This window comes from Hyperolius riggenbachi, chromosome 6 (assembly GCF_040937935.1).
Source record: "Hyperolius riggenbachi isolate aHypRig1 chromosome 6, aHypRig1.pri, whole genome shotgun sequence".
Lineage (NCBI taxonomy): Eukaryota > Metazoa > Chordata > Amphibia > Anura > Hyperoliidae > Hyperolius > Hyperolius riggenbachi.
Window position 1 is genome coordinate 200,910,214 of NC_090651.1, and position 21,303 is coordinate 200,931,516.

General features: G+C 49.9%; 1 protein-coding gene across 1 annotated transcript in view; it reads left to right on the forward strand.

The window, feature by feature from the left end:
• Window positions 1-537: 537 nt before the first annotated feature.
• Window positions 538-21,303, forward strand: part of JHY (junctional cadherin complex regulator) — a 250,608-nt gene continuing 229,842 nt past the window's right edge. The window contains exon 1 of the mRNA XM_068240301.1: window positions 538-613. The gene's annotated coding sequence lies outside the window, so the exon portion shown is untranslated. The remainder of the gene's footprint in view (window positions 614-21,303) is intronic.

A 21,303-nucleotide genomic window follows, 5' to 3' on the forward strand; every position in this document is an offset into this window, starting at 1 on the left:
ATCCAATGCGAAGAATCCACAGCACCATGTCAGTAATGTATAGCTCTTTTATTGTTTAAAATATTAAAGAGATAGCCATAGCAGCGACAGATGCTGTTTCGGACAAGGTCCTTCCTGAAGCTGAGATGAGTAAGCCTGACACAGCTTGAAGAAGGACCTTGTCCGAAACAGCGTCTGTCGCTGCTATGGCTTTCTCTTTATTATTTTAAACAATAAAAGAGCTATACATTACTGACACGGTGCTGTGAATTCTTCACATTGGATTTCATTTGATCTGTACTGTAGACAGGAAAGTTGGGGTATTTTTAATTACAAAACTTCAATACTGCTGAAAATTTGAACCAACTTTTTATTTCTGTAAGTTGCACAATTGTAGTATGCCCTCATTATGACATTATATGTGTAGCAGAGTAAATGAGCTGCAGGTGTCACTGGGGTGTAACATTAGCTAGGCCACACTCCCTCCCTGGCCGGGCCTGAAGCTGCAGTGAAGTCTTTTGTTCAGGCTGTTTGTTGTTGTTTTGGGTGTCATGACAACACCAACAGCTCAGCGCAGATCAGTTCTCAAGAAACCAGCTATCTGTGTCATGCCAGGACTCCTGTTCATCAACAGGTATGACAGTGTCAATTGCAGGATTTCAGCATTAACCTCTGTGCTGTGTGTACTTACTGTGATGTTTTATATGTATGTTTATACTGTGGTCTTTTTCCAAATGACTCTGCTATATTTTAACACTTGTTTAAAAGTCTGAAATGTATACCACTTTTAAGGTACTCACACTACTTTTATTTTTACCTTTTAATCACATAGCTGATGATGGGAGCAGTAGCTGCAAACAAAAAGTGAAAACTAAATCTGTTGTGTCATTTGTCTGACATTCACCAGATGCAGATCTGTTGTGTAATGCTACTGGCATTACTGATCTGTACTGTTTATAACAATATCTGCTGAATGATAGATCCTCTGAACAAGTAGGTCAGTCTGCCTTTGACACTTGAAAGTAAAGTGTTACTAGTTTCATGGGGTAAAAAAGGAATTGTTACACTGTTTCATCAAATTACGGATATAAATGCATTAATATTTAGGTGGCCACTAATGATACAATTTGCTGAACGACCGCTGCCGAAAATTCATCTAACCCGGAGCATCAGCGGTAGCAGCCGACGCTGTCAGGGGAACCTCCAAGTTTGATCCACCGCATCCACACCTCGCTAGCTAGTCCAGCCATTGTAGCCAACGCATCCAGGGACATCAGCCATCAGGTCAGTCTGTCTGCATATGCATAGATCCAGCGACAGTACCACACTGCAGCTTCAGCTTCAGCTTCAGGGTCTCCCTGAGACATCCTGGTGGATGAGAGTACTTCCTGGGTGCTAAGAGCCAGGCTGCAGGTATCCAGGGCTGCGGTGTGGGCTGGCATGTTCCTTCCTGTGAGCTGCGGGAACCCCTATCCAGGGCTGTGGTGTGCCACGTGACAGGGCCATATCGTGCTGCTGTGGGTGCAGGGCCTGATGCTTGGAGCCCGTGGGTCTGTGTGCTGAACTGGCTGCATGCGAGATGGCTAATTGCCCCAATGACCTCCCGGGGCAAGGGGAGCTGCTGTAGCATCATCAAACATTCCACAGGTCATCGCTGCGCAGCATCATCCAACATTCCGCAGGGGTACTCCGGTCAGGTTACCACCGCGATCCCAAGGGGACTCTGTCTCTTCTACTCTTCTTCTCTTTCTAAAGATCTAAATCGCTGCAGAGCAGTTGAGCGCCGCAAAAGTGTGGCAGCTCTGCTCACATAGCACTCAGATGCCCCCTCTGGTCCTTTTCCGCTATATTCTATGCATTGTGTATACTCTACTGTGCTTATTTCTACTGTGTGTATACTGTTCAATGCATTGTGTATATGCCTTTATGTATATGCTAATGTATATTTCCATTGTGTGTATTCTACTGTATATCTCTTGTACTGCACCATCACCGACCCTGTATGTGCCAAAAAATAATTCCGGGTACAACTCCCGTTGTACTTGCCGAAATAAATTCTGATTCTGATTACGAATGATTCTTCGTATAATCATTTGGGACCACTAATGGACAAAAATCTCCTCACCAATCTAATCAGATTGCTGGGTTCGAAACTAAATTCAGATCAATTTCATTAATCTGATCGGATTGGTTAGGAGATTTTTGTCCATTAGTGGTCCCAAATGATCATTTGCGATTGTTCATAAGAAGAATCGTTCATAATCGATCATTCAGCAAATTGTATCGTTAGTGGCCACCTTAACAGAACATAATTAAAATAGAGATGGTCCCATATGTTAGTAAGAATTTTAGCTTTCTGTGTGCACATAAGTCTTAATTCTGGTAGGATTTTCAAACAAATTACCTCATGTATGGAAATTTACCTCATGAGGTAATAAAATACCACATGTTTGGAAATGCAGAAAAAAGTCTTTCAGAATTGCTAAAAAAAAGAGGAAAATACCTCATGAGGTATTTTACAAACAAAAAAATATTTACCTCACATAGCTACCAGAATTTACATAGTTACATAGTTATTTTGGTTGAAAAAAGACATACGTCCATCGAGTTCAACCAGTACAAAGTACAACTCCAGCCTGCTCCCTCACATATCCCTGTTGATCCAGAGGAAGGCGAAAAAACCCTTACAAGGCATGGTCCAATTAGCCCCAAAAGGGAAAAATTCCTTCCCGACTCCAGATGGCAATCAGATAAAATCCCTGGATCAACATCATTCTGCCTTACCTAGTAATTGTAGCCATGGATGTCATTCAACTCAAGGAAAGCATCTAAGCCCCCTTGAGGCTGTGTATGTAGAAAAATGTGCAGGTTGTTTTCTCAGCAGCTAATTGAGGCCTCTTGCACACTACATGCGATTCAGATTTTTTTTTTTCGTTTTTATACGATCCGATTTTTGATTCCGATTAAAAAACGTTGCAGCATGCAGTACTTTTTCTTAATCTGATTTAAAAATCGGATTGTATACAAAATCGAAATCGCATGTAGCGTACAAGAGGCTTTAGTTTATAAAGAAAATGCACGCAATGTGCAGAATTTTGCTGCAGTCCTTTTCTTTTAGTGGACACACATGCTATAGATCATTATTCAACTTTAGATCATTTTGATTGAATCATTAAATCAGTTGTCTTTAAATATTGCAACATACATTTGTGTATGGGCACCCACCCATTCAACTTCCGAATATTCCTGCATTTAAAGCAGCCTTTCTAGACTGAGGCTGCATTTCCACTTGTGCGGTGGGAATCGTTGCGGGAAAAATTCGCATGCGGATGCGAATTTCGCATGCGGGTCTATGCAAATTTTCATGCGAATTCGCATGGATGACGATGTATGCGAATTTAACCATGGCAGTGCTGGTGTGATTTTTCCATGGTTTCTATGCGAATTCGCATGAAAATTCGCATGAAAATTTGCATACCCAAACCGCATGCGAATTTCCTATTAAATACATTGTATGCGATTCGCATAGCGTTATACGGTATGCGAATTCTGATGGCTCTGCCATGCAAATTTTTTTCTGCACAGAAAAACGCAAAGGAATCCTGACAAGTGGAAACAGTCCCATTCACTTGTATTGCTATGCGAATTTGCATGCGAAAAACGCATGCGAATTCGCGATAGTGGAAATGGGCCCTCAGAAGACTGAAGGAACTGAAGTGAGAGGGCTATGGAGGTTGCCATATTTATTTCCTATTAAGCAATGCACATTGCGTGGCTGTTCTGCTGATCAACTGCCAGTGGCATTGCTAGCCCTATTTTAGGGGGGGCCCGTGTCCCCAACATGTCCATAGGGTGCCCCTAATCTATTTACAGGGGTGCCCCGCTGCCCCCCCCCCGGCCATCCCCGCTACCAGACAGCCTAAGCAGCTTCAGACCTCAGACCAGCCGGCGACCACTAGTGCAGGGGCGCCAGGACCTAGCGGACACCGCACTGATATGCGGAAGTGACATCTCTTCCGCATATACAGCGTGGTGGGTCCGTGGCCGTGCGCCTGCTCTAACTGGTCACCAGCTGATAAAGAGGTCTGACACTGCTGGCTGGGGGCGCCTGTCACTCACTACCTAACTGGGGGTAGGGTTGCAACGGTATGAAATTCCACGGTATGATTACTGTCAAAAAAATACCACGGTATGACGATATTACGGTATACGGTATTATACAATTATTTGGACCCCCCTCCTGTAGCCAGTAGTAGGTGGCCGCAGCATAGGTAGCCAGGAATAGGTGTAGCTAGTAGTAGGTGGCCGCAGCATAGGTAGCCAGGGATAGGTGTAGCCAGTAATAGGTGTAGCCAGCGATAGGTGGCCGCAGTATAGGTAGTCAGTGATAGGTGTAGTCAGTAGTAGGTGCTCGCAGCATAGGTAGCCAGGGACAGGTGTAGCCAGTAGTAGGTGCTCGCAGCATAGGTAGCCAGGGATGGGTGTAGCCAGTAGTAGGTGCTCGCAGCATAGGTAGCCAGTGACAGGTGTAGCCAGTAGTAGGTGCTCGCAGCATAGGTAGCCAGTGACAGGTGTAGCCAGTAGTAGGTGCTCGCAGCATAGGTAGCCAGTGACAGGTGTAGCCAGTAGTAGGTGCTTGCAGCATAGGTAGCCAGTGACAGGTGTAGCCAGTAGTAGGTGCTTGCAGCATAGGTAGCCAGTGACAGGTGTAGTCAGTAGTAGGTGCTCGCAGCATAGGTAGCCAGAGATAGGTGTAGTCAGTAGTAGGTGCTCGCGGCATAGGTAGCCAGGGACAGGGTGTAGTCAGTAGTAGGTGCTCGCAGGATAGCTAGCCAGGGACAGGGTGTAGACAGTAGTAGGTGCTCGCAGGATAGGTAGCCAGGGACAGGGTGTAGTCAGTAGTAGGTGCTCGTAGGATAGGTAGCCAGGGTTAAGTGTAGCCAGTAGTAGGTGCTCGCAGCATAGGTAGCCAGTAGTAGGTGCTCGCAGCATAGGTAGCCAGAGATAGGTGGTCAGTAGAAGGTGCTCGCAGCATAGGTAGCCAGAGATAGGTGTAGTCAGTAGAAGGTGCTCGCAGCATAGGTAGCCAGAGATAGGTGTAGTCAGTAGAAGGTGCTCGCAGCATGGTAGCCAGAGATAGGTGTAGCCAGAAACAATTGGCTGCAGCACAGAGAGCTGGGGGGAGGGAGAGGGGACGCAGCAGCAGGGATAAATACTTACATGCCAGCAGCCAGGTCCTTCACCGATGTATGGGCTTTCATTGTACTTCATGTTCTTGCATCATCTTGTAATAGCACCCAGGGGGCGCTGTTTCAAGGAAATGTGATGCAAGAACAGGAAGTACAATGAAGCCTGGGTACATCGTGAAGGACGGAGCTGGCTTCTCGCAAGTGAGTATTTGTATCCCCGCCGTTGTTCATGCGCTCGTCGCATCCCCGCTGCTACGTTGCCCTGCCCTCCCGGTCGCCCCGTCCCCTAAAACGAGATTGTGCACGGTATGGTTAATGTGCACAATCAAACCGCGATATATCGTAATACCGGTATATCGCGGCAACCCTAACTGAGGGTCCCTTTCACTACCTAACCGGGGGGGTGCCTGTCACTCACTACCTAACCTGGGGGGTCCCTGTCACTCACTACCTAACCTGGGGGTCCCTGTCACTCACTACCTAACCTGGGGGCGCTTGTCACTCACTACTTAACCTGGGGGGAGCCTGTCACTACCTAACCTGGAGGTCCCTGTCACTTACTACCTAACCTGGGGGTCCCTGTCACTCTCTACCTAACCTGGGGGGCACCTGTCACTCACTGCCTAACCTGAGGGTCCCTGTCACTCACTACCTAACCTGAGGGGCACCTGTCACTCACTACCTAACCTGGGGGACCCTGTCACTCACTACCTAACCTGGGGGGCGCCTGTCACTCACTACCTAACCTGGGGGGATTTGTACTGTCCAGTGCCCTAGGCCTGCTGTCACCTACCGTCCTGCCCCCCCCCCATCCCAACGCCACCACCAAAAAACATTCTGTCTAACGCTCTGACTAGCGATCATTGGTTTGAATGGGCTCATTTCAGTTATGCTGCTCTGCCCCCCATTCAGCCAAGAATCAGAGGATGCTCTGTCTGCTCAATAATTCCTGCAATTTGCGCTCCTGCCCGAATGTGCACAACAGCCAATAGTGTTCTGGGCATGCATACTTGAGAAATGACACTAATGTATACTCCCAAATACATCGCGGATCTATTGGAACTTTATGCCCCTCCACGCACCCTCCGCTCTGCCAACAAAATGAAGCTGGTTATTCCCAGGATACACTTAACATTTGGTGCTTGGGCCTTTTCCTATGCAGCTCCTACTCTATGGAACTCACTTCCACAATCAGTACGAGAGGCTCCTTCTCTGGACAGCTTTAAAAAAAGGCTAAAAACTCACCTCTTTACCCGAGCCTTTGAGACTGCATAATCAGTAGTGCTCACCGCCAGGTCGTGATCACGCTTACGCGTGGATTCACGACCATTTTGACGCATTCCGCCTCGGACACGCTAAGCCTTGAATAGATTTTCAACCACGAAAATCTGCTTCGGCTTCACGTGAATGCGGACAGAAATCCGCATTCACGCTCGTGAAACCCGGCGCTGAAGTCGTGGTTAGCGGAAATGCGTCAAACTATGCGGAAGTGACATATTGCAGGCCAATCAGAGGGCCCCAGCCAGGCCCTAGCAACCCTCCTGAATATAAAGCGGCGGCCATGATGGAAAAGCTCTGTCCTTGCTAGACTGTGGTGCTGAGAGGATTATCTCCAGGCCATTGTTGTTTGAGCAAGTGCATTTCTTGTGTTAAAAACAAAGCGTTTTTTTTGCTAACACTGCTCTTATACTGTACACAGTTAGCTAGTCAGTGAGTGATTGCTGTAGTTAGTTGTAGTCAGTGTAGTGTAGTAGTGGGAGTGTGGGAGTCTAGTGATTATTTAACTGTGTGTAGTGCAGGCAGGTTCAGTGCTGCAGTGTAGTCAGTGTAGTGGGAGTGGGGATTATCTGTGTGTAGTGCAGGCAGGCAGGTTAGTGCAGCTGCAGTGTTCACTTGTATATTCCAGTGACAGTTATACACTTGTACTATTTGCAGGCAGCCAGTCACACCGCCGTCACCGCCACTCTCTGCCAGCGCTGTTCATTCATTCTGTAAGTGACCTTGTGCCGTGCCCAGTGCCCACTGCTCGCTCGCTGGCATATAAGCATCTTATTACACAGTGTGACATCCTTGTGTGCCCACTGCATCCTTCAGTGACCTAGTTGTATATCCAGTGCCCACTGCTGTGCCCACTGCATCCTTCAGTGACCTTGTACTGTGCCCACTGCATCCTTCAGTGACCTAGTTGTATATCCAGTGCCCACTGCTGTGCCCACTGCATCCTTCAGTGACCTTGTACTGTGCCCACTGCATCCTTCAGTGACCTAGTTGTATATCCAGTGCCCACTGCTGTGCCCACTGCATCCTTCAGTGACCTTGTACTGTGCCCACTGCATCCTTCAGTGACCTAGTTGTATATCCAGTGCCCACTGCTGTGCCCACTGCATCCTTCAGTGACCTTTTACTGTGCCCACTGCATCCTTCAGTGACCTAGTTGTATATCCAGTGCCCACTGCTGTGCCCACTGCATCCTTCAGTGACCTTGTACTGTGCCCACTGCATCCTTCAGTGACCTAGTTGTATATCCAGTGCCCACTGCTGTGCCCACTGCATCCTTCAGTGACCTTGTACTGTGCCCACTGCATCCTTCAGTGACCTAGTTGTATATCCAGTGCCCACTGCTGTGCCCACTGCATCCTTCAGTGACCTTGTACTGTGCCCACTGCATCCTTCAGTGACCTAGTTGTATATCCAGTGCCCACTGCTGTGCCCACTGCATCCTTCAGTGACCTTGTACTGTGCCCACTGCATCCTTCAGTGACCTAGTTGTATATCCAGTGCCCACTGCTGTGCCCACTGCATCCACCAGTGACCTTGTACTGTGCCCACTGCATCCTTCAGTGACCTAGTTGTATATCCAGTGCCCACTGCTGTGCCCACTGCATCCTTCAGTGACCTTGTACTGTGCCCACTGCATCCTTCAGTGACCTAGTTGTATATCCAGTGCCCACTGCTGTGCCCACTGCATCCTTCAGTGACCTTGTACTGTGCCCACTGCATCCTTCAGTGACCTAGTTGTATATCCAGTGCCCACTGCTGTGCCCACTGCATCCTTCATTGACCTTGTACTGTGCCCACTGCATCCTTCAGTGCCGTTGTACTGTGCCTGGTGCATCCTTCAGTGACCTTGTACTGTGCCCACTGCATCCAGTGATTCATTACTAGCAACATGTCTGGCAGGGTTTCGCGGGGTGAGAGGAAAGGGAGTTCAATTGCCTCAGCCACTTCTGGGACTGCTCCACGTCCAGGGAGAGGACGCCCAGCTGTACGTGGTCGTGATGCAGCAGAAAGGGGGGCAGCAAAGCCTGGGCCGAGTCAGCGGACGCCATTGTCCAAATATTTTAAAGTTTCTGGTCCCTGTGTGGTGGTTGAGCAAATGGAACCTGACGTACTCATGGACATCATGACTTCCTCCCAGACCTCTACTGTGAGCACCACTCCAAGCAGCAGCAGCAGCAGCAGCCAACGTCCCACGCTTGTTGTGACATCCACCCCAGCACCCACTGGTCAGCAGCCCTCCCAGGATGACAGCGTTCTGTCCCTCAGTCCGGCTTCTGGGAACCTGCTGATGCAAGAAGCTCAGGACTTACTGGGGACTGATGTGGCAGAGATTGAGATCGGGCCACAATCACAAGCGTTGTTGAGTTCTGGTGATGAAGAAGAGGGGTCTGTGTCTGGGGATGTAGGGACAGAAGAGAAGGCGGGGGAGTCAGAGGAAGAGCTGGATTATGATGATGCTGCTGATGATGACGACGTTGTGGACCCTAACTATGCGCAGCCTGCTGAGTCCGGGGAAGAATGGTCAGAGCAGGATGACGAGTCACCTCGGCCTGGGCAAGGATATAGCCATATGTCAGGCAGGGGCAGGGGCATCGGCAGCAGTGGGCGTAGAGGAAGTAGACAGGACACTGCTTCAGCCGGCACCACCACCATGCAACCCCCGGCAACTACTACCACACATTGTTCCGCTGCACCCTCTGCTAGTGGGGGCCGCAGTAAATTAAAGTCACCAGTGTGGGATTGCTTTGACGAATGTACTGATGACAAAAGGTATGCGGTGTGCAGGTTATGCAGCAAAAGATTGAGCCGTGGGAAAAGTCTGAGCAAGATGGGTACCTCATCCCTCCAGGGCCACCTGAGAAGCCGCCACTGCTGCGAATATGCAGAGTTTAAGAGGAAGCAGGCACTGCTGGCAGGGGTTCCTGAGAGCAGAAGGCCCACCAGCGCAGCAGCATCATCCCTCCCTCAGGGTCGTGAATCCCCCACAGCAGCAGCAGTAGTAGCACGCAAGCGCTCTTCCACCTCGGGTACTCAGGACACAGACATTGAGGCTGGCAGCCAGTGGTCATCTCTCTCCTCTGTCTCTCCTGCATCCCAGCGTCGTCAGACCCTGCTGAGCGACACCTTTCAGGGTCTGACCAAGCCTCTGCCTCCAAGCCACAGGCAGATCCGCAAACTAAATGGCTTGCTGGCCCGGGCCATGGCATCACAGCTGCTTCCCTACTCGCTGGTGCAGGAGGGGAGCGCCATGCGGACGCTGCTCCAATTTGGCATCCCTGAGTGGCAAGTCCCCAGTCGCCACTATTTCAGCAGGAGCGCGATCCCAGCACTCCACAAGTTTGCGGTGGAAAACGTGGCCCGTTCCCTGGACTACTCTGTGGGCAAGCGGGTCCACGTGACCATGGACTCGTGGAGTAGCAGATTTAGGACAGGTCGCTACCTGTCCTTTACGGCCCACTGGGTGACACTGATGGAAGGGAGGGAGGACAAGAGCGCATCAGCCCAGCTAGTGGTGCCACCACGCGGGATCAGGGGGGATGCAGAAGGGTCCTGTCACGACACTCCCTCTGCACCCGGAAAGCAAGCCCGCCTCGGCAGCAGCAGCGCCAAGCCTTGGCACTGCCAAGCCCTTTTAAAATTGGTGACCCTGGGGAAGGAGAGGCTTACGGCCACCAACGTCCTGGCCGCCCTCAGGAAGCAGGAGCGGAGGTGGCTGACCCCCAGAGGCCTGGAAGTGGGGTATGTGGCAGCCGATAACGGGGCCAACCTGGTGGCAGCAGTGCAGCAGGGAAACCTCCAGCACATCCCCTGCTTGGCCCACGTGCTCAATCTTGTGGTGCAGCGCTTCTTGCGCACCTACCAGGGGATGAGCGAGCTGCTGCAGGATGCCCGGGCGGTGGTACGCTTTTTCCGCCTGTCAGGCACTGCCTCTGCACTCTTGTCCACCTTACAGCAGCAGTATGGAAGGCCACAACACCGGCTGATCATCGACATGCCAGTTCGCTGGAATTCGACTCTGGCCATGTTGGAGCGGCTGTGTCAGCACAGGCTGGCTCTTAGGGCCTACATGCTAGACCCAAGTGTCCCCAGCAACCAGCAAGTCCCCATGATTACTGCCACTCAGTGGACACTGATGCAGCAAGTATGCCTGGTGCTGAGTCCCTTCCTGGAGGCAACCAAGATGGTCAGTGAGGAGCGGGCCTCTGTGTGCCAGTGGGTGCCCTTGGTTTGTCTACTGGAGCAGGCAATGGACAATTTAATTGAGCGTGGGGATGAAGCCCTGAGGCAGTTGGAAGAACAGGAGCAGATGGCAGCACAGTCCAGCTCAGAGGAGGGCTCACAGCAGGTAGTGGAAGAGTTGGAGGTCCCTAACCTGAATGAGGAGGAGGAGGAGGAGCAGAGTGCAGCAGGCGTTGTACGTGGATGGCGGTTTGAGGAGGACAACGACATGGCACAGGAAGAGGACAGGCATGCGTTATGGGACAATGGCGAGGACGAGGAAGATCTTGCTGGCAGGGCCCACTTGTTTCCCATGGCTGTGCACATGTTGCGCTGCCTTTGCAGGGACCCCCGGGTGATCCAGATGCGTTCAAGGGAGGACATCTGGTTTACCTTGATGCTTGATCTCCGTCTGAAGGGGAAGCTGGGAGACTTCATGACGCCATCCACCACCGAGCAACGCACAAGGGAGTTGAAGGAGGCCCTTGTGCGCAGACTACTGGAAGCATTCCCCCAGCCTTCCACCCCCACTGTAACTGCTCTGCCAAGCCAGCAAGAGGTGCCTGCCATTGCCACTAGCAGCACAACAACAACCACCAGCACCAGCAGCAGCAGCAGCAACTGGCGCCCCGGAGACCTGAAGAGCCTAAGCAAGAGCCTGTATGCAGTGCAGCAGCCCAGAACAGAGGTGCCCGCCACAGCACCCACCACCAACCAGCACAAGCAACGACTGACCACCATGGTGTCTGACTATATGGGGTCATCCAGCGGGCTCAATGACACCGACAGCCCCGTGGACCCCTTGGAGTACTGGGTCAAGAGACTGGACATCTGGAGCGAGCTTTCCCAGTACGCCCTGGAACTCCTATCCTGCCCTCCTTCCAGTGTCCTCTCAGAGAGATGCTTTAGTGCGGCCGGTGGCGTGGTCACAGAGAAGCGCTCTCGGCTCTCCCACGCCTCTGTGGACAAACTCACCTTCCTGAAAATCAACCAGGCTTGGGTGGAAGGTGAGTTCCTGGCCCCTATTGTCGGACACAGGGGGACATGAAGTGGCTGCTGCATGTGCTGTTGTTAACTATGCCTGCCTTTATAAAGACAGTTACTACCTGCCTAGTGCCTACCTTGGTTATTTTTTTGGTGTTATGGTACTACTACCAGTAAGTTGCCATGGTCCTCCTTCTGAGCTGCTGAACTGACCGCCCGCTTTGTCCTCCTGACTCAGTCGCTACTACACTCTGCGTTCACACTGCCCGGGTCACCGGGTGCATTTAATTTTTTGGTCAGCACTATGAAGCTGTGCTGCTACTACTACCACCAGTATGTTGCCATGGTCCTTCTGTGCTGCTGCTGCTGAACTGAACACCCGCTTTGTCCTCGTCCTCCTCCTGACTCAGTCGCTACCACGGTACCACCAATGCACTCTGTCTGCGTTATCACTGCCCGGGTCACCGGGTGCATTTAATTTTTTGGCCAGCACTATGACACTGTGCTACTACTACTACTACCACCAGAAAGTTGGCATGGTCCTTCTGTGCTGCTGCTGCTGAACTGACCGCCCGCATTGTCCTCCTCCTCCTGACTCAGTCGCTTCCCGCTGCTGCACTCTGCGTTCACACTGCCCGGGTCACCGGGTGCATTTAATTTTTTGGCCAGCACTATGACGCTGTGCTGCTACTACTACCACCAGTATGTTGCCATGGTCCTTCTGTGCTGCTGCTGCTGCTGAACTGAACACCCGCTTTGTCCTCGTCCTCCTCCTGACTCAGTCGCTACCACAGTACCACCAATGCACTCTGTCTGCGTTATCACTGCCCGGGTCACCGGGTGCATTTAATTTTTTGGCCAGCACTATGACACTGTGCTACTACTACTACCACCAGTATGTTGCCATGGTCCTTCTGTGCTGCTGAACTGACCGCCCGCATTGTCCTCCTCCTCCTGACTCAATCGCTTCCACCAATGTACTCTGTCTGCGTTCACACTGCCCGGGTCACCGGGTGCATTTAATTTTTTGGCCAGCACTATGACGCTGTGCTGCTGCTACTACTACTACCAGTATGTTGCCGTGGTCCTTCTGTGCTGCTGAACTGACTGCCCGCATAGTCCTTCTCCTGACTCAGTCGCTACCACCACTGCACTCTGCGTTCACACTGCCCGTGTCCACTGACAACTCTGCTGCGATGTCATTGCTAATTGCTGCAAAAAAAAAACAAACAAATTACAAAAACCTCTCTGGGGCCTTTTTGGCGTCAGCCACTCATCCTTCTCCAGCGGTACCTTTGCCGCCAAGTGCCATTGGAACTCGCCTTCACCTCTTTGATTGCTTAACGCGTATATCCCTTTTTAAAGAGGAACTCCAGTGAAAATAATTTAATAAAAAAAAGTGCTTCATTTTTACAATTATTATGTATAAATGATTTAGTCAGTGTTTGCTCATTGTAAAATCTTTCCTCTCCCAGATTCACATTCTGACATGTATTACGTGGTGACATTGTTACTGTGGGCAAGTTATGTAGCTGTTTCTAGCTGCTCTGCCTGTTACAGACAGCTTTAAACAGCCATTTCCTGTCTGTAAACATTGTTACATTGTGGCAGTTTGCCCAGAGTACCGCGGTATTCAGAGCCTCTTGTGGGAGGGGTTTCAGCACAAAATTAGTCACACAGCGCCCCCTGATGGTCTGTTTGTGAAAATCATTCTATTTCTCATGTAAAAGGGGGTATCAGCTACTGATTGGGATAAAGTTCAATTCTTGGTTGAAGTTTCTCTTTAAAACCACGTATTACCAATTAATAGCCCCATTTACAGTGGTGATTTGTCTTTAAAAGCCATTAAAAAAAAAATTTTATGTTGAAGTTATGTTGCCCCTTATCACCTCGATAATCCATGCAATTTGGGGGATTGTAGCATGTATGGGGGCTTTGTTATTAACGTTAAAAGAAATTCCGCCTCCGGGCGGGAATCCACGCGTGATTACGCCATTCACGGCAGAAAATCCGCGTGGTTGCGTGGACGCGGACGAAAATCCGCATGCGGCGGGGCCGAATGCGGATTTTTTTTTGCAACCACGCGGATTGCCGAATTCGTGGATGAGGCACATCCGAGCACCCCTGTGCATAATGCAGCGTCACAGCGCTTTGAGTCCCCAGGGAGAAAAGCGCTATAAAAATATTATTGTTATTGCTATTGTTACTTGTCAAGAATGCATAACACTATACTGGCATTGGTTGCTGTGCACATCTGGGCAGGAGCAGAAAACTTGCGCAAGTTTCAAGTGGCCAGAGCATGCGCTGCTTCTTTGTCCTCTGTGCGACTTGCTGCTGTCAGAGCCACAAACAGGTGACAGGGCAGCTCAATGGAGAGAAGCCCATCCAGAACAGAGAATAGGTATGTAGCAAACATCCTCTCAATACCCACTTTGGATGTTTGGTTTTAATTAGAGCGGACCTGAACTTAGAACTTCCTCTCTGCTTCAAAAGATACACAACAACATAATAACCTTTAAAAAAACATTTCTTTGTTACAGCTGATACAAATCCTGCAATAAATCGGCAGTGTCTACTTCCTGCTTTCATGGAAGCAGACATATTGTTAACATCCTTTAATGCTTTCAAATGAGCTTAGATGTTGTGGCAGTCAGGTGACACAGGCAGTGGCGTGGCTAAGGAGCTGTGGGCCCCGATGCAAGTTTGACAATGGGGACCCCCAAGCACTCTATACATAATTAATACGGCGCACCAAAACCTGCCAATGGCAACTACAGTGTCAGAGGTGCAAGAAGGGGATGGGGAGCAGTTTGTTAATGATTACCACTATTCAAAGTATCTATAAAAGTGATTATTATCAGCACTGGACCAATAGAGAGCTAATACTGAAGTTGAGGGAGGGACCTTTTGGGGCCTCTCTAGCCCAAGGGCCCCGATGCGGACGCAACCTCTGCTACCCCTAAGGCTACGCCCCTGGACACAGGGTAGAGATCAAATTACAACTTCAGATTAGACACAGATAAGGGGGAATTACACAGGCTCTCTAAAAACATACAAGGTGGATTTTTCTCTGTTTTCCTTCTGTCCTGTGCAAGAGTTCAGCTCCACTTTAAAGCATCTGAATGATATTTATTTATATTTGCTGAAAAATCTATGTATCTCTTTTGAATGTTGAAAGTACATATAATGGTGTTCTCTAACATATTGACAGTATACAGGAACACAGTCTGAATAAGGCTTATTCGCAGAAAGATTACTTTTTTTCTTTTAAGCCAATAAATGGTATCATCCTGATCCAAAACTCTCTGCTTTTGCTGATGGCTAAGATGGTACAATGCTCTACTGCTACAGGAAAGGAGAAGGATGCCAAGCCATACACACTAGCATAGAGGTAGTAACAGCTCAGGTGACAGTGACAGTTTAGCAATGAAAGGAAAGCAAACAGCATTTTTATTCCTGCAGTTCTCATAGATGGTAGGAACTGAAGGACAGAAAATGAGCCAGGAGAGAGTTAACTGAGACCACTGCTGGCCAGGAAGAAAAAAAACCTAAAGCCATACATTTAGGTAGACTAGAGATAAGAAAGTGTAATTTACAGCTGCTGGGGTCAGTGTCACAGCTGTAAAGGAGAAAGCGAAGAAACTAGCAGAGCTCACTGATGTCTGTGAATGCCTGCATTAAAACTCAGCGGAACTTAGTTCTATCTGCTTTGTAATGTAAACCCCTGGTATTTCTCACATCAACTTGTATGTCCATGATACAGAGGAAAAGATTATCAGGAGGTGACAGCAGATGTTGCTTGTCATAACACACCAGGAATTGTGAGAGAGAGATGCAGGGATGGGGAACTCTGGAATTCAGCTATTAGTGCAGAGCAGGGCGCTGGCTGGCTGTTCTGCGGGACAAAAAGAGGTGATTAACTTTGACATATGACCTCTTCTCTCTCCAAGTCATGCTGCACTTCTTATCTTATCTGATTTTATCACCCTAGGCCACTTCCCAGAAATCCGGCCCTGGGGGTGCCTGTCACTCACTACCTAACCTGGGGGTCCCTGTCACTCACTACCTAACCTGGGGGGCGCCTGTCACTCACTACCTAACCTGGGGGTCCCTGTCACTCAATACCTAAACTGGGGGGTGCCTGTCACTCACTACCTAACCTGGGGGTCCCTGTCACTCACTAACTAACCTGGGGGGCGCCTGTCACTCACTACCTAACCTGGAGGGTGCCTGTCACTCACTACCTAACCTGGGGGTCCCTGTCACTCACTACCTAACCTGGGGGGCGCCTGTCACTCACTACCTAACCTGGGGGTCCCTGTCACTCACTACCTAACCTGGGGGCGCCTGTCACTCTCTACCTAACCTGGGGATTCCTGTCACTCACTACCTATCCTGGGGGTCCCTGTCACTCACTACCTAACCTGGGGGTGCCTGTCACTACCTAAACTGCGGGGCTCCTGTCTCTACCTAAACTGGGGGCTCCTGTCACTACATACACTGGGGGGTCCCTGTCACTACCTGAACTGGGGGGCACGTGTCACTACCTGAACTGGAGGGCTCCTGTCACTACCTGAACTGGGGGGCACGTTTCACTACATACAATGGGGCGGCTCCTGTCACTAAATGAGCTGGGGGGCTCCTGTCACTACCTAAACTGGGGGGCTCCTGTCACTACCTAAACTGGGGGTCCCTGTCACTCACTACCTAACCTGGGGGGCGCCTGTCACTCACTACCTAACCTGGGGGTCCCTGTCACTCACTACCTAAACTGGGGGGTGCCTGTCACTCACTACCTAACCTGGGGGTCCCTGTCACTCACTACCTAAACTGGGGGGCGCCTGTCACTCACTACCTAACCTGGGGGCGCCTGTCACTCTCTACCTAACCTGGAGGGTGCCTGTCACTCACTACCTAACCTGGGGGTCCCTGTCACTCACTACCTAACCTGGGGGGCACCTGTCACTCACTACCTAACCTGGGGGTCCCTGTCACTCACTACCTAACCTGGGGGCGCCTGTCACTCTCTACCTAACCTGGGGGCGCCTGTCACTTTCTACCTAACCTGGGGGTCCCTGTCACTCACTACCTAACCTGGGGGTCCCTGTCACTCACTACCTAACCTGGGGGCGCCTGTCACTACCTAAACTGCGGGGCTCCTGTCTCTACCTAAACTGGGGGCTCCTGTCACTACATACACTGGGGAGTCCCTGTCACTACCTGAACTGGGGGGCACGTGTCACTACCTGAACTGGAGGGCTCCTGTCACTACCTGAACTGGGGGGCACGTGTCACTACATACAATGGGGCGGCTCCTGTCACTAAATGAGCTGGGGGGCTCCTGTCACTACCTGAACTGGGGGGCTCCTGTCACTACCTAAACTGAGGAACTCCTGGCGCTACCTTAACTAGGGGGCACCTGTTACTACCTAAGCTATCCAGGCCAGCCAGCCCAGCATCACCACCAGCCAACCAGCCCAGAATCACTGTCAAAAGGCCACAGCATCACCATCAGTCAGGCCAGCTTTCACTTCAACCAGCCAAGCACAGCCCAGTATTACCGCCAGCCAGGTCACAGCATCACCGCCAGCCAACCCAGCCACAGCATCACCGCCAGGCCTTTCAGCCCACACACTATCCCCAATCCAGCCAAAAACAGTATTGCCAGGCACAGCAGCCAGTAGACAAGAATTCAGAAGCCAGGTGAGAGGTGTCTACTAGGCCTAAAAAATAAATCGAATTTAAACCGAAATCGCGATCACCAAGATCACAATTTTGGAATCGTCAAATCGGCAATTAACGCAATCACATCATTTCCACATGGAAGTTTGAAGAAGTGGCTTCAAACCTTCCCAAAGTGCGTGCGGCCTGCAACGCTGGACATACCTTCCACACGAGTCCAACGCTGTCCATCCTCTATTGCTGTCTGCCGGCTCTTGTGCTTGGCAAAACTCCAGGTTCCTGCATGTCATATGACATACAGGAAGTATTCCGTGCATTAGAGCCTGCAGGAGGCGAAATGGATAGACAGGCATCGCTGGACTCGTGCTTGAAGCTATGTCCAGCACTGATGCAGCTTGAGGGACAGAAGAGGCATAGAGAGACACAGAGGGGGCACGAAGAGAGACACAGAGAGAAACAGAGCGGGAACAGAGACACAAAGGAGGCAAGAGAGAGACCCAGAGGAGGCACAAAGAGGCAAAGGGGGTACAAAGAGACACAGGGGGACAGAGGGGGAACAAAGCTTGATTTGAAGGAAATCAAGAATCAAATCGAAATTGCAATTTCAGACAGAAATCGCTCAATTCATTTTTTTCCTAAAATGTTCAGGCCTAGTGTCTACCATGTTAAGGGGACATTCTGCCTATTTATGTGAAATGCTGTCTATTTATGTGTCTCATGACTGCTGAATTTGTCTTGTTGGGGGCCTCATGATTGCTGAATTTGTCTTGTTGGGGGCCTCATGATTTGTTGGGGGCCTCAAGATTGCTGAATTTGTCTTGTTGGGGGCCTCATGATTTGTTGGGGGCCTCAAGATTGCTGAATTTGTCTTGTTGGGGGCCTCATGATTGCTGAACTTGTCTTTGTTGGGGGCCTCACGATTGCTGAATTTGTCATGTTGAGGGCCTCATGATTGCTGAATTTGTCTTGTTGGGGGCCTCATGATTGCTGAATTTGTCTTGTTGGGGGTCACATGATTGCTAACTGCGAGACTATGAAAAAAGCTGACTCATCATCATATGAGACAATAGCATTAAACCTACTTTTTTAGCTTTTTAAAACAGAAAATAAAAGAGGGAGGTTCTAAAAAAAATAAATACATTTTTCAGGAGTAGGATGGATGAAATTGTTTATCTTCACAGTTTATTTTCAACTTGGATTTTCCATAATGTTCATGTATGAGTTAAAACGTTTGTACAGTATTTAGTTTAAATTGCTGTTGCCACTTTGCGATAGATAAGTGACTTTTGGGTTGCAGTTTGGGCACTCAGCCTCCAAAAGGTTCGCCACCACTGTCCTAATCTAATGTCCCACCATTGCTAAGTTGATGTAAATTTGACTCCACCCATGACCACACCCACATTCTGGTCCATGGCCGCACAACGTAACCCTCATATTTTTCAGCGCACTAGCTGCAGTATGCTGATCTCTGCTGCCTACAGTATGTACAGTATACGCTGTTCTCTAGTGCCTGCACTGTGTGCTGATCTACCTCCAGTGTGTACAGTATAAGGTGTTACTCTGTGCCTTTACTGATTGTAAACCAGCTGTATTGTATGCTGATCCCTGCTACTTTCAGTATGCACAGTATTAGCTGTAAAGCCTGGTACACACATACAAGTTTGATTAGCCAATTTTAGCTCTGTTCATCAAATTCATTGTCTGTTGGCCCACTTACTGCATGGGGGGTTGTTAAAATTGGTCAGTGATTGACCAATCAAAATTGTATGTGCGTATACATCTTTGATCTATGCCTATACTGATTGTAAATTATCTAAATAAAGGACAGGGGTTCCATCCAATATTTTGATGGGCAGGCCCATTATCTGTAGCTTACACCACTGCTAAGTTCATGTACATTTGGCCCCACCTATAGCCACGCCCACTAACTGCATGGTCACGCCCATTTTTGCTGCGCGCCCCACATATACCCCCCACCTAGTGCCTACAGGTGCCCCCGATCTCCAAGGACCCTAGGAACAACCCTGTCCACTGCTTTTAATACTTTTAGTTATAGACCCTAAACAAGCATGCAGATCAGATGTTTATGACAAAAATAAGATTAGCTGCATGCTTGTTACAGGTACGTAATTGAGACAATGCTTGTTACAGGTATGTGATTGAGACACTATTGCTGCCAAAGAGATCACCAGGACTGGCAGGCAACTGGTATTGTTTAAAAGTAAATAAACATGGCAGCCTCCATATCACTCTCTCAGTGAACAGAGAATTTGGGCATGTCGTAGGTGCCTATGAAAACACTGGGTACAACCAGAAAAGTGTGGAAATCAGAAGTGTAGGGTTCTTGTTAGGCATCGATAGGAGAGGGTTCTTGTTAGGCTTCGATAGGAGAGGCATGGGCGTCCGCACATACGGCAAAACCGGGCATCTGCCCGAGCCTGGCCGCCCGCTGCCCCCCCCTGGCCGCGTGCCCGTGCAGCCAGCAGGAGGGGAACAGCGCAGAGAAGAGAGAGAGCTATGGGCACAGTGGGGAAGGGCGGACGTCTCCCCCCCTTCCCTCACCTTAGGGGGCTCGCTCTCCCTCGCTGTCCCCTCCGGAATGAAGTGTGCAGCGGCTGGGCAGCGGGCGGAACTTACCTCGTCTCGCTCCTGCGCTGGAAGTTCTGGTGCCGCACTCTGGTCTGGATCAGACCAGAGTAGTGGCTAATCCATCCGGCGCGTGCGACGAGAGGAGGTAAGTTCCGCCCACTGCCCAGCCGCTGCACACTTCGTTCCGGACTCCGGAGGGGAGAGCGAGAGAGAGAGGGAGAGCCCCCTAAGGTGAGTGCCCATAGCTCTCCCTCTTCTCTGCGCTGCTCCCCTCCTGCTGGGGCACACATGGCCACTTTTTCTGGGGACATATACCCCTGCCTACATATACTGGGACATATCCCCCTGGCTACATATACTGGGACATATACCCCTGCCTACATATACTGGGACATATACCCCTGCCTACATATACTGGGACATATACCCCTGCCTACATATACTGGGACATATACCCCTGCCTACATATACTGGGACATATACCCCTGCCTACATATACTGGGACATATACCCCTGCCTACATATACTGGGCACATATACCCCTGCCTACATATACTGGGCACATATACCCCTGCCTACATATACTGGGACATATACCCCTGCCTACATATACTGGGACATATACCCCTGCCTACATATACTGGGACATATACCCCTGGCTACATATACTGGGACATATACCACCTGCCTACATATACTGGGACATATCCCCCTGGCTACATATACTGGGACATATACATATACCCCCTGCCTACATATACTGGGACATATCCCCCTGGCTACATATACTGGGACATATCCCCCTGGCTACATATACTGGGACATATCCCCCTGGCTACATATATTGGGACATATACCCCTGCCTACATATACTGGGACATATCCTCCTGGCTACATATACTGGGACATATACCCCCTGCCTACATATACTGGGACATATACGCCCTGCCTACATATACTGGGACATATCCCCCTGGCTACATATACTGGGACATATACCCCTGCCTACATATACTGGGACATATACCCCTGCCTACATATACTGGGACATATACCCCTGCCTACATATACTGGGGACATATACCCCTGCCTACATATACTGGGCACATATACCCCTGCCTACATATACTGGGCACATATACCCCTGACTACATATACCTGGCTACCTGTTCTGGGGACATCTCTACCCCTGGCTACCAGTTCTGGGGACATCTATACCGCTGGCCACCTATTCTGGGGACACCTATAGACCTGGGGCTACCTATTTTTGGGGAACCACTGCTGTCAGATTGAGTGTATTTTGGGGAACTGCTGCCAGGTGAGAGGTGTCTACATATTAAGGGGGGCATTCTGCCTATTTTTGTGAAAAGCTGTCTATTTA